At 45.3% G+C, this 14,689-nt stretch overlaps 1 pseudogene; it reads right to left on the bottom strand.

The window, feature by feature from the left end:
* LOC111949712 (serine/threonine-protein kinase D2-like) overlaps positions 1–14,689 on the bottom strand; it is a 48,068-nt pseudogene that overhangs the window by 13,799 nt on the left and 19,580 nt on the right.

Here is a 14,689-nt window from a genome sequence, read left to right as displayed (position 1 = left end):
CTTCGCCCCGCACTAACGCTTTGCATTGCAGTCCTTGGTCTGAAGAGGCCCCGGAGCAGTCTCTTGCAGTACTGGCACACGGGTGGGGCGCGTGTAGGGAGTGGCACGGCGAACGTGTGCTGTGGCACCTTCACTTTGCTCATCAGGATCTTGTCCAGGTGGCACCGGACGGCCCGTGTAGAACCGCCGCGCCTCGCTGGGGGTCCGCGGCTGGAAGGGGACGCGAGGAGACCAAGAAACTAGAATTATACAGATCTACTCAATGGTATTTCTACCTAGTAAATACAGAGCGTTGGCTTTTCCATAAACTACCGCACAGAGCCAAGGTTCGGGTCAAATCCCATTCCAACAGCAGTCAGATTACAGGGGGGGTGAACAGACATCACTCAAATGTTCCTGGAAAAGCAACGAGTCACATGACTTCCTGCTATATATTGAATTGAAATGGAAATGTAGCGCGTGGCTCACCATATGAGTGTTAGCGCACCATGGGTCTAGTGATGGAGGCGCTGGTTGGACAGGGCCCAGGATTGCTGACGCAAGGATACAGGTGGAGTTCGGAGCGTCTGGGCGGTGTGAGGCGGATCAGGCTGGCCTCCTCCATGCAGGTGCTGACGTGACGGGCCACGCTGCTCAGGGACTCGCTGGTGGACAGACGCAGCGACTGGCTACCTGTCAGAGACGTGGTGGACAGGCGCCGCTTGCGCGCGCCGCTGCAGTTGTTGGGGAGCCTGAAGGCACAGCGCTTTGTGGTAGTTCAGTCCACAGCCTGCCGGGGGGGGGGGGGGCAGAGAGAGAGAGAGAGGAGGAGAGAGAGAGAGAGAGAGATGAGAGAGAGAGGAGAGAGAGAGAGAGAGAGAGAGAGAGAGAGAGGAGAGAAAGAAGGGAGAAGATCGCGATGTGTAGTTAAGAGGAGAGAGAGAGAAAGAGGGGAGAAGACGCGATATATAATTAGGGATCACGAGAGAGGAGAGGTCAGCGTGAGTGAGAGAAGCAAGGAAGTGAGGGGAGGTGGGGAGATTGACTCACATCAAAGGGGAAATGACATATTGCTGATAGCCACTTATGGATGAGAACAAAAATACTGAGATGTGGTGCCACCTAGCTATCTGAGCTGAATAGCGTAAGTCGCCCTAACGTAATATAAACCCATGTTCCTTCTTCAGACAGACGATTTATCGGCAGGCACAGAACATGCCACCTCCCCCCCCCCCCCCCTCTTCTCTCTCATACCTACATTTGTAGGGCCCCTGTGACCAATCCAAACAGCATCTCTCCACAGTGGTCACAGAAGGCCGGGGCACGGTACGAGTGGACGTTCAGGGCATGAGGCCGGATCTGGAAATCCTCAAAGGTGGCCGCAGCTGCAGACAGACGACACACAGAGAACACAACAGTCAGTCTGGGCATCAACCTGGGTATCAACCTGTCAAACACATTAGCAATGATATACTGTCTGTGAATATGTTTTATTCTTCAGCATTTTGGAGTTGAGACGGAGAGAGTTCGGAGGAATGAGAGGACGAGAGGATCAGAGAGAAAAAAAGAGGAGGGGAGCAGGAAGACGAGGATGGGTGGATGAAAGGATGAGTAAGGGAGAAGGGGATGGGTGGATGAGTAAGGGAGAAGGGGATGGGCAGATGAAAGGATGAGTAAGGGAGAAGAGGATGGGTGGATGAAAGGATGAGTAAGGGAGAAGGGGATGGGTGGATGAAAGGATGAGTAAGGGAGAAGGGGATGGGTGGATGAGTAAGGGAGAAGGGGATGGGCGGATGAAAGGATGAGTAAGGGAGAAGAGGACGGGTGGATGAAAGGATGAGTAAGGGAGAAGAGGACGGGTGGATGAAAAGAGAGCAGAAGTGGATGAGAGACTGCTACCCACCAGAGAGTACCACCTCCACCAGGTCTCCCTCCTGGATGTCCTGGGTAGCCTTGACCAGCTGCAGGATGTTGTTGGTGCCTGTGTCATGTTTAAATAGCAGGATCTTGTCATAGATGCCATAGAAGCCACACTCTGGGAACTACAACAGACAGACAGACAGAAAGAATAGATTAATACCTCATTCATATCTTTTTTTTAAATAATTTCACCATCTCTAAAACCAAGGTAATCTTGGAGACACTGATGTACCATCTTAACGCATATGAGAGTGAGAAGAGACATATCATGTGGAGTCTATGGAATTGCTACATGGTGTCACACCCAAGTTGTTAAATAAATGCTGACAAAACAGATTTTTTTTGCATAGTGACAGGCTGCAGGTGTGCCCCAGTGGAAAACTCTACTCACTTAGTGAAGCGTTAAGGATGGCACAAAGAGAAGAAGGGGGGGAGAGAGAAAAACAAACATAAACACCTGGCAACTGGGTGGTGAGTTAGGGGGAAGGGGAGTAATTAACCGTTTCCTGTTGTGTGTGTGGCTCTCACACACACTCACTATTCTGAGGAAACCATGCTGGTCACATGGCAAACACATACACACATACAGTGGGCTCCAACATAATTGACACCCTTGATAAAGATGAGCAATAATGACTATATTAAATAAATATTTAAAATAATGTGCTATATCGTATGACTAATGTTTTCAAATGACTTTGTGCCCAATAGAATTTAAATGGTGAATAATGCACTGTGTCATTTTGGAGTCACCTTCAGTGTAAATAAGAATAGAATATGTTTCTATACACTTTACATTCATGTGGATACTACAATAGTTACGGAAAATCCTGAATGAATCGGGAACAACGATGAGTGAGAACGTTTCAGAGGGTCACAGATCACACCTCTAGGACACGCTAACCTCTCTTGTCATTGGTAACGGCGAGAGGTTAGCGTGTCTTAAGGCCATGTCAATCATTTCAGACCCCACTGTATGTAATCCAAAATAATATTTCAGATATCAAGCGGTTAAAATGTATTGACAGAGAGTTTCGAAAAAAGACACATTCAAAATGGTGCAAAATGAAAGTTCCTCAGTGACCAGCTGTCAAACCAAATTCACAGCTGACTGGGGGACAGTGTTAGGATAACCCTTCCCCGAGCAACAGAACTGAGAAACAACAATCAAATCTAATTTTATTTGTCACATGCTTCGTAAACAACAGGTGTAGACTAACAGTGAAATGCTTACTTTTTCCAGAGATAAAGATTTTTTTTATATATATAGAAAAAGTGACACGAGGAATAAATACACAGGGAATAACGAATAACAATAACGAGTAAAAAATGAACATGCTATATACAGAGAGTACCAGAACCGAGTCGATGCGCAGGGGTACGAGGTCATTGTGGTAGCTATGTACTGTACATATAGCTGGGGGTAAAGTGACCAGGCAACAGGATAGATAATAGACAACTCCATATCATACGAGGATGGGCAGGGGTGCTCTGTACGTAACAGACAGAACACATCGAAAAAGCCACAGGGGTAACACTATACCCCTGTCTCTCTCACACACACACGCACACGCACACGCACACGCACACACGCACACACACACACACGACTTCCAAAAGTGCCCTGGCAGTTATGAATGCGTCAGTCAATGCCACCTAAGCGAGGCTAGTGGTTTGTATGGACAGCCCTGTGCTCCTGAATAGTTAATATAGTCTGCTTCAGGTCAGCAGCACTATACATGTTACAGGGCACGGGTCAACAGAGCTGGGACATGACCACTTCATCCAGCACCACAAGAATCCCCAGGGTCATGTATAAAACAGTTGGCACGCACAGTATATGGGCCTATGAAATAGGATTGCTTGATGGTGGCATAAAATGCAGCATGCTGGTAATGTTAGTAAAGGACTTGGTGTCTCTGGGTCATCTAGAACAGCGAGGTGGTGACCTCTCCCATATGGGGCGTGGCACAGGTACGTTCAGCTTATTTACTCGGCGTGTCAAAGGGATGATGGGGTTATGGGATAGCGTTACTCGTTTACTAGGAGAGAAGGCCTGCATGCTGGAACGTACATACTGTAACATTAGAGCACTGGAGCTGGTCAAGAGAAAGCGGGCCCGATCTCTCGCTCGCCCCCTACCACCTCACCCAGAAGGCCATCCGTTGTCGACTTCCAGACTGGCGAGAAGAATATCAAAGAAACCCATCCACTTCTGGAAGCACTCGTGACTCGAATGATGCAATTCCACATTCCACATGATGAAACGAGCGTGAAATTCAAAAGGACAATTCTCCCTGTCGTTTTACAATATACCGTATTGACCTCGGTAACCATTAAACGTTTCATTTGGGAGGTGTTTCGTGTGTTACGTGTCACGCCTCGACAACCAGACGCAAACAAATACACGTGGCGTATAATCACGCACACCTCTCCATTATTTAGCATGAAATTGCGTAAACTCCAAACATATCACGGTGTGTGTTGGGGTTAGCACTTTGCAGCCTAGCCCCTACTGTACACCCTCGATCAATTTCACTCCCTCAGTTTTGGGACACTTGTGCATATGGCAGAGGCGCCCTTAAAAACGCGTATAAACGTGCAAATGGAGGGCTGGAGAGAGAGGGGAAGGGACTGATTTGGTATTCAGCATCTGTCTCTCTCCTTCTCTCTCCCTCTCCTGTTGTTTTTCCGCCCTGGTTGTTCCCATGATTCCACCCTACAGCCCATCTGGCCAGACCCTACACACTAACAGGAAGAGGGAAGCGGAAGGGGGAGAAGATAGGGAACTTGTTTTTTTCCCCCGTTATCCAAGACCAGAATTAGCAACTTTTTGTTGGGGGGAGGACCAAAAATGTTGACAGCGGTTGCAAAATAGTTGGAAAGAGATTCTTGACGTGCGGATTCCATGCCACATGATTTACGAACTGATACGCAAAACAACATTTCATTCGGAACTGAAGTTTTTTTTCCAATTTAAATGATTATACACATTTCTTGCCACAAACAGACGTTATGTATATGGGGCACACAACGATCTGAGCTCTGCAGATTTGGCTACGAAGAGACAGAATTATTAGATCACTTATTCTGGTATTGCCCCTACAGCTTGTAGCTTGTTTTTGGTCACAAGTTCAGGAATGGCTTAAAAAAATCACATTTAGCTCAAATGAACCCAATAAATAGCACTGTTGGGAGATTTGGAAAGCCAGTCAACCAATCAACAGCAATATAAATACATACAGTAGCAGTCAAAGTTTGGACACACCTACTCATTCAAAGGGTTTTTCTTTATTTTCTACATTGTAGAATAATAGTGAAGACATCAAAACTATGAAATGACACATATGGAATCATGGAGTAACGGAAAAAAAAGTTTGAGATTCTTCAAAGTAGCCACCCTTTGCCCTGATGACAGATGACTTTATTCATGCAATGGAGAGAAAAATACTTATAATGTCACGTATGTAAAATGTCTACATATATAACAACAAAAGAACAAGCTGTAAAAACAACACTACACACTCCCACAGTCCCTCTGTTTCCGTCTCTGCTGCTCACCAAACACACCCTCTTTCTTTCTCCCAGTGGGGAATCAATAACATCACATCTGAGGGAGGCCAAGAGCGTCGCTCGTCTCCCTGCCAAACAACACAACACTGTTAGCCCACCACACCCAGCTGGGTCATGCTACTACTGCTACTGAGCAGGAGTCAACAACACAGACAGTGAGACCCACTCCAGACCGGTCCCAATACCCAGAACCACAAAGGACCCCCCATCATTACTGCTCCCACACTAACCTTCCAACTCTGTTAGTCAACATCACACCCAGACCTGCTATAGGGCCAGACCAGAACGCTGTCACCACAGACCTACTCAATGTTATAACGTTCATCTTCCCAAACCACAGTGGTGGGCCCTAATCACAACACACTGTCACACTATCCCAGTACACCACACCCTGCCGTGTTGCTGCTGCAGACACGACTCCGCAACCACTGCCTTCCCACCCGAAGACAGGCCCCAGTCGATCCACACGAAGCGCCCTGCTAGGCGTACTAGGGCAATTACCGTGCTTCTACTGAGGCAAACCTAGGCGTTGGGCAGCTTCCAATGCTCTCAACACTGCCTCCTCCTCACACCGTAGCGCTGCTAGTCTCCTGGCCTCGATGCCGATGATAATAATATTATTAGCCTGACTGCCAGCGTCTTTAGCCAATTTGGTTGGGCCAAACTTAACCTAGGCAACGATGTAGTATTGTTTAATGCATTAACAGGCTGACACCTCGGCCAGATGACATAACCAAACCTCCCTTTTCTTTGGCCTTGCTCTTCTACTTTTAAGTGGAGCGACTTGTGGTGTGGGTAACAAGACATTCTCTCTTTCCCAGTATCTGGGTTGGCATAGCGTATGGGCAGCATAGTGTCCTGAGCTTCTAAGCAGTCTATATCTAAATGCATGTAGGCTATGTGAGTATTTATTTGCACAGGCGTGTTTGTGCAGTATGTATTCAGACAATGGGAGCGGGTGCGATCATATCTGTTGGCAGATTGAGTTAGGTCGTTTGCCTGGAGACAGGGCTGCGTCTCTAGCCGGCGTCTTTGTGTTGCCAAGGATCAGGTTTCCCGTCTGCTCCTCCTCGGGCCAATGCCTTCATTATGACTGACTGATCAATTATGGAGGCCCTCCTCTCTATCCTGCCATATTCCTCCTTTGCTTTTCCTCCCCCTTCCTACTTTCTCCTGCCCTACTCTCTCTCTCTCTCCTCCCCTCTTTCCTGGTTCCTCCACTCTCTCAATTCTGCCTCCTCTCTCTCTCTCTCTCCTCCCTGCTCTTTCCATCCCCGTCACCCACTGCTTCAGAATGAGCGACCCAGAGTGCTCAGAGGAAGAGTTGCCCGGCCCAAGGTAAAACACCAGACATGCTTCCAACCCGTCAGGATGACAGGAATTGAAGAATCTTTCTAACCGCTCATTCTGACCCCAGTCAATCTCCACGGAGTACCTCAGGTTGTCGCTAATACGCAACGATGCCATTGCCACGTGTGTCATCTCCAGCCGTCTGACCTCTTCCTGCCCCGCCGTTCAGAAGTCCAACAAACATGGGGAGAAACGTGTCCACCAGCGAGGCGGGTTCATTTCCCTCAATTAGCAGACGGAAGTCATGTTGCTGTGACTGAGGGGAGGGAGATCAAGTGATCAAGTGAGATCAACTAAATCAATTGTACAGGATCTATTCTCTCTCATTCTATTCTCACTGACTGGACTATGTTTTGAGTCACACAAAGAGTAGAAGGGAGAGAGATGACCCTATAGCAGCCAGACCTCATCAGAAAATGTCCTACAGACGGCACACTGTCCCTTTCTCCAAGTGTCCACCATGTTGACGCTGTCAATAACAACTTAACTCAGAAAAAAAAAAAACGGCCCTTTTTCAGGACCCTGTCTTTCAAAGATAATTCGTAAAAATCCAAATAACTTCACAGATCTTCATTGTAAAGGGTTTAAAGACTGTTTCCCATGCTTGTTCAATGAACCATAAACAATTAAGGAACATGCACCTGTGGAACGGTCGTTAAGACACTAACAGCTTACAGACGGCAATTAAGGTCACAGTTATGAAAACTTAGGACACTAAAGAGGCCATTCTACTGACTCTGAAAAACAATAAAAGAAAGATGCCCAGGGTCCCTGCTCATCTGCGTGAATGTACCTTAGGCATGCTGCAAGGAGGCATGAGGACTGCAGATGTGGCCAGGGCAATAAATTACAATGTCCGTACAGTGAGATGCCTAAGACAGCGCTACAGGGAGACAGAGCGGACAGCTGATCGTCCTCGCAGTGGCAGACCACATGTAACAACACCTGCACAGGATCAGTACACCCGAACATCACACCTGCGGGACAGGTACAGGATGGCAACAACAACTGCCCAAGTTACACCAGGAACGCACAATCCCTCCATCAGTGCTCAGACTGTCCGCAATAGGCTGAGAGAGGCTGGACTGAGGGCTTGTAGGCCTGTTGTAAGGCAGGTCCTCACCAGACATCACCGGCAACAACGTCGCCTATGGGCACAAACCCACCGTCGCTGGACCAGACAGGACTGACAAAGTCTTCACTGACAAGTTGTGGTTTTGTCTCACCAGGGGTGATGGTCGGATTTGCGTTTATCGTCAAAGGAATTAGCATTACACCGAGGCCTGTACTCTGGAGCGGGATCGATTTGGAGGTGGAGGGTCTGTCATTGTCTGGGGCGGTGTGCCACGGCATAATCGGACTGAGCTTGTTGTCATTGCAGGCAATCTCAACGCTGTGCATTACAGGGAAGACATACTCCTCCCTCATGTAGTACCCTTCCTGCAGGCTCATCCTGACATGACCCTCCAGCATGACAATGCCGCCAGCCATACTGCTCGTTCTGTGCATGATTTCCTGCAAGACAGGAATGTCAGTGTTCTGCCATGGCCAACAAAGAGCCCGGATCTCAATCCCATTGAGCACGTCTGGGACCTGTTGGATCGGAGGGTGAAGGCCATTCCCCCCAGAAATGTCCTGGAACTTGCAGGTACCTTGGTGGAAGAGTGGGGTAACATCTCACAGCAAGAACTGGCAAATCTGGTGCAGTCCATGAGGAGGAGATGCACTGCAGTACTTAATGCAGCTGGTGGCCACACCAGCTACTGACTGTTACTTTTTTTTCTGTCAGTCACAAGTCTGTGGAACTTGTTCAGTTTGTGTCTCAGTTGTTGAATCTTGTTATGTTCATACAAATATTTACACATGTTAAGTTTGCTGAAAATAAACGTAGTTGACAGTGAGAGGACGTTTCTATTTTTGCTGAGTTTAGAATCTTTATCTTGGGCAGAGGGTAGATTGTCCAAACACGAGTAATGAAAATAAACACACATCAAAAATATAAAAACGTCAGCACTCAAAACAAACATAGTGAAGTCAAGGGTACACACACACACACACACACANCCTCGTCCAAAAAATGTCCTACAGACTGCACGTTATCCCTTTCGCCGGGTGTCCACCATGTCGCCACCGTCAATAACCACAAGAATCTTTATCTTGTCCAAACACCAGTAATGAAAATACACACACATCAAAAAATATCAAAACATCAGCACTCAAAACAAACATAGTGAAGTCAAGGGTACACACACACACACACACACACACACACACACACACACAAATGAATAGGCTGGGTGTCATGGAGAAGTCTCTTTGAGAGTGAAATGGAAGCTCAGAGAACAATATATTCTATTCATACACAATATTTTCCATTCAAACACAATGATGTCACGCTCCACAGCACTGCACTCCCATCTGTTTGTTTGTTTACTGCTTCCTTGTTTCTTTGAACAGTGTTATCACCTGACCTCCTGGTCATCTGTTGGGATCCAGCCTGGATTCAGTAGTCTCTGGCAGAGAGCTCTTTGTCCTGATTCTGGCCTGGCTTCTGACTAATTTTCTCTCCATCTTTTTCTCTTTCTCTTTCTCTTTTGAGGCTAAGGGTTTGATTAGATTCAATCCGTGTTATCGCTCGATTGAAATGAAAAGGTAATTTCCGATTGAGCCGAATGTGCAGTTTTTACAGTGAATGCAAACTCCGCTAATGCGGGAACATTTACATTTAAATGTAAATTTAGCTACAACGTGCTACGGATTTAATCAAACCCTAAATCGTTTCACTTTAGCTCCTGTCTTGGATTGACCAGACATATCACTGCCATGTGATCATATGGTATAATAGGATAGGATGAAATTGTGTTGGAAAACAACAGGGAAATGAGGCATGTATTTACTATAGTGTTTCTGTTTTATTATCTTTGACATAGAAGTGGAGGCTTTCTCCTTGAGGAAACCTACTGGAGAAATGTTAAAAGGGAATATTTTCCAGAGCTTCTTCTCTTTCCTATAACCTAACACAGTATATTGTCTATACTTGGCATGTACTGTAGGTTTCTCACATATGGGTGGCAATAATCGGGACATGGGGGAGGGGACTGCACAGGGTATACTCAAATTAAATACTGTAGTATTTACTACAGTTTTAAAAAGTGTAGCGTTTTTGGGGACATTACTGTAGTATTTACTCCAGTGTTTTTTTTATGGATACTATTTTAGCATTTTTTATAGTATTCTACAATATACTACAACATTCTTTAGTAAGTAGTACACAATCGAGGGATACTACAGTATATAGTATAGTATTCTACAGTATACTACAGTTTACTACAGAATTCTATAGAAAGTACTGTAGTATTCTATAGTAAACTGTAGTATTTTTTCATGTGGGTTCACTCAGTAAAACACAAAGCCGTAACAGGAAACAACAACATGATGCGAGGCAAAACCCCAACCCCCCCGATATTATTAAAGTGGTATCCCTGAGAGGGATCAGACATGTGAGTGTTTTTATGGTGACCTCTCCGAGGAAAAACTCTCATTTAGAGCATTCATAGCATTCTACAGTGCTTAGACCATGGCCTCACACCAACAGAAAGGTCTGTGTTTATGACTTCACAGAAAGAGCAACTGTGTTTATGACCTCACAGACAGATAGAGAGGGACTTTGTCGATGACATCACAGACAGAGAGAAAGCAAGAGAGAGAGGGACTGTCTTTGGCATGGTTCCCCAACTGGTGGCCCGAATTTGGCTCGCAGGTGGTTTCATTTGGCCCTCCAAGTTTTCTGAGAAAAGTATTATTATTATTTTTTTACAGAATTTTCTTTTTTGGACATAAAAGACTTTAAAAACACCATGAAATCAGCTCCAAGTGGTTTTAATTTTGGAAATCTGTTCCAAAGTATTCCCACGCATAATAGAGAGACATACAGAGGAGCTCTGGAGCTCTGTCAGAGTGACCATCGGGCTCTTGGTCACCTCCCTGACCAAGGCCCTTCTCCCCCGATTGCTCAGTTGGAAGATTCCTGGTGGTTCCAAACTTCTTCCATTTAAGAATGGAGGCCACTGTGTTCTTGGGGACCTTCAATGCTGCAGACATTTTTTGGTAACCTTCCCCAGATCTGTGCCTCGACACAATCCTGTCTCAGAGCTCTACGGCCAATTCCTTCGACCTCATGGCTTGGTTTTTACTCTGACATGCACTGTCAACTATGGGACCTTATATAGACAGGTGTGTGCTTTTCCAAATCATGTCCAATCAATTTAATTTACCACAGGTGGACTCCAATCAAGTTGTAGAAACATCTCAAGGATGATCAATGGAAACAGGATGCACCTGAGCTCAATTTCGAGTCTGATAGCAAAGAGTCTGAATACTTACGTAAATAAGGTATTTCAGTTTTTTATTTGTAATACATTTGCAAAAATTTCGAAAAACTTGTTTTTACTTTGTCATTATGGGGTATATTGTGAAGATCAATGACGATTTTTATTTATTTAATAAATTTTAGAATAAGGCTGTAACGTAACAAAATGTGGAAAAGGGGAAGGGGTCCGAATACTTTACGAATGCACTGTATGCCAATTAGGAATGATTGGGATGATTAGGTGACCATGATGGAAATTTAGCCATGACACATGGGTGAACACCCCTACTCTTACAATAAGTGCCATGGGATTTTGAATGAGCACAGAGAGTCAGGAATCCCGTTTTAATGTCCCATTCGAAAGACGGCACCCTACGCAGGGCAATGTCCCCAAATGTAATCAAATAATATATACATTTAACTTTCGTCTCTCTGTGTTTCAGAATTTTCCTTCAATTCGCAAGAGGATGATTGTATCTCGCAGGAGAAAGCATCTGAGCGAGCAAAACAGCGCCCCCTGTCTCTCTACATGTTGGCCATCTATCTGATGCTGTCTGGTTCAAACAAGTATGGCATTGTTAACATGTTTTCTACTTGCTCGAACGCGCATGCATACACACACACACACACACACACACACACACACACACTCACACACACACATTCACACACACGCACAAGCACAGAAATCAGAACTATGGACAGCCACATCATATTTAGCTTACGTTGATTGGACTAAATTGTTTTTGGTATCTATTAGTTGTCACTGTATTAGACTAAGCAGAGGTGATTTGATGATGTTGAAGTTGAAATGGTGCTGGAATAGTTGAGACAGCTCCTGTTTTCTTTGCGACTTGCGGTAACTCTCTGTGGTTCTAAATCAATAGTTGTTTAATCGTCCGAAAATGTTGGAAACATGAACTTGCTTGACCGTGCTGTAGGTCATGTAACTGTCTGTTACTGTACATGCACTATGCTTTGTGAACTTCACTGGGCAGAGGTTGCTATCCGGTTTTGTGATAAAACAAAGGTGTGGCTGAATTTATTGTCTTTGCCTTTAGGCCTATATATTACAGTCACAAGGCATATGAACTAACAGGTTATAGAGCAAACAACGTGATTATTGCAACACATAGGTTGTAATATGGCTTTCGGGGGGGGGGGTACTTGGTTTCCTCTGCGATTTTACCCATGTACTGCTACTGCAAATATTATATCTGTTTGGGCTGCTTGCGGTCAACTTTCAGTCTAAAAATATTAAATTTTAATTTTATTTTCCAACTAGGAATTCCATCTCGGGGACTCGGGCCTCTTTCTAGAGCTCCGACTTTCCGACCTGAAGATCACTGACGTCATGAATTGACCTCGTATTTTTCAGAGTTCCCGAGTTGTCTTGAAAGCACCATAAAACCACATTTTGATCCAGGATGGATGTGACGTAGGAGATGAGGTGCACACTGTTGACCACGCCCCCTGACTCTGAGAAGCTCCACCGTGACATGTATCAAGCACACCCATCACATTAGTGGTGGTGAGATAAGAGACATTATGTCAGTCTAATTTGCAATTGACTGTCATATAGTCCCACATTAAAAGTATGTGATGGTGAGACAATCAGAAAATCAGAAATACTGTTTTGCAATTGACTGCCATACCCCCCCCCCCCCCCAAAAAAAAAAGAAAGAGAGAGAGAGACAGTGGCAGAATACCTGACCACTGTGACTGACCCAAACTTAAGGAAAGCTTTGACTATGTACAGACTCAGTGAGCATAGCCTTGCTATTGAGAAAGGCCGCCGTAGGCAGACATGGCTCTCAAGAGAAGACAGGCTATGTGCACACTGCCCACAAAATGAGGTGGAAACTGAGCTGCACTTCCTAACCTCCTGCCCAATGTATGACCATATTAGAGAGACATATTTCCCTCAGATTACACAGATCCACAAAGAATTTGAAAACAAATCCAATTTTGATAAACTCCCATATCTACTGGGAGAAATTCCACAGTGTGCCATCACAGCAGCAAGATTTGTGACCTGTTGCCACAAGAAAAGGGCAACCAGTGAAGAACAAACACCATTGTAAATACAACCCATATTTATGCTTATTTATTTTAACTTGTGTGCTTTAACCATTTGTACATTGTTACAACACTGTATATATATAATATAACATTTGTAATGTCTTTATTGTTTTGAAACTTCTGTATGTGTAATGTTTACTGTTAATTTGTATTGTTTATTTCACTTTTGTATAATATCTACCTCACTTGCTTTGGCAATGTTAACACGTGTTTCCCATGCCAATAAAGCCCCTTGAATTGAATTGAATTGAATTGAATTGAGAGAGAAAGGGGGATTGTGTCTATGACCTCACAGAGAGAGGAGGACAGGGTCATGTGACCTCACAGAGAGAGGAGAAGTGTTTGAGCGCGGCGGAGAAGTGGCGACAGCAGCAAATTACACAGGGGGAAGTGTTTCATCACCGGACATAAGAACTCAGCCACAGATGCTCACTCAAAGATTGTCATGTAAAAAGCCAGGCAGAAATTCAGATGGGCCACCAGAACAATGACGGATTGTTCCCTGTGTAAGATCCATCCACTATGTACCGTGTACCCCTCCAGCCATTCTGACAGCCATTAGATCGCCAAAGTGATGACATTTTCACACATAATCTATGATAGCAGGGACACAGAAAGACCGCTTTTATCCTCCCTCTACCTAAATACTATAAAACTATCCAAAAAGTCGCTTTTATCAATAACATAACTCACGCCTTGTGTTGTGAACAGGCGCCCCAGTACAATATTTCAATTACCATACATGGCTTTTACGACAGAGTCAGAAACAGAAGAGTTCTCACGATAGGTTTGTCCTCCTTTTCTTCTAAAGGTAAGAGGAACAGACACCCTCCTCAAACAACAGCCATTGTTTAGACAGCCATGTCTCGTTTTTCAGCTGAACACACTGTACAGTATACAGCACCAATGCCAAACCCCATCCCTGGGAGTGTGAGTATCTCCAGACAGGGAAAGTGTAAAGTCCTCCATAGTGTGAAAGTCCTGTGGGAAGTTGGGACCCTCCCTGTTCAGGGACATGTTTAGAACGGGGCCTAACAGAGGACATGAAAGAGAACCATGCTGCCACTGAAACAGGGACAGGTGTTTAATGAGGCGTTGCCGCGGCGACCGGGGTGTAAAAGACGTCAGCGTGCAGCCTCATTAGCACCTGACAACAGCTTGGCTCGTCGCTGGAATTTCTCCTTTCTCACTTTGGGTTAGCGGGGCATGGGCTATTCTTAACCCCGTGAGGTCACTGTGACGGAGGGATGAAGCAGACGACAGGAATGTCTTCTATTCCTGTCCTCCCTTTGCCCCCGAATCAGCACCAGCAGGGTAAGAGTGACAGCACAGGCCAGTGACGTCAGAGTTTATAGAGAGAGAGAATGATAGATACAGTTGAAGTCGGAAGTTTACATACACCTTAGCCAAATACAT

Source organism: Salvelinus sp. IW2-2015, linkage group LG22 (genome assembly GCF_002910315.2).
Source record: "Salvelinus sp. IW2-2015 linkage group LG22, ASM291031v2, whole genome shotgun sequence".
Taxonomy (NCBI): Eukaryota; Metazoa; Chordata; class Actinopteri; order Salmoniformes; family Salmonidae; genus Salvelinus; species Salvelinus sp. IW2-2015.
Note: the sequence above shows the minus strand (reverse complement) of the source record. Positions and strands in the feature narration are given on the sequence as shown.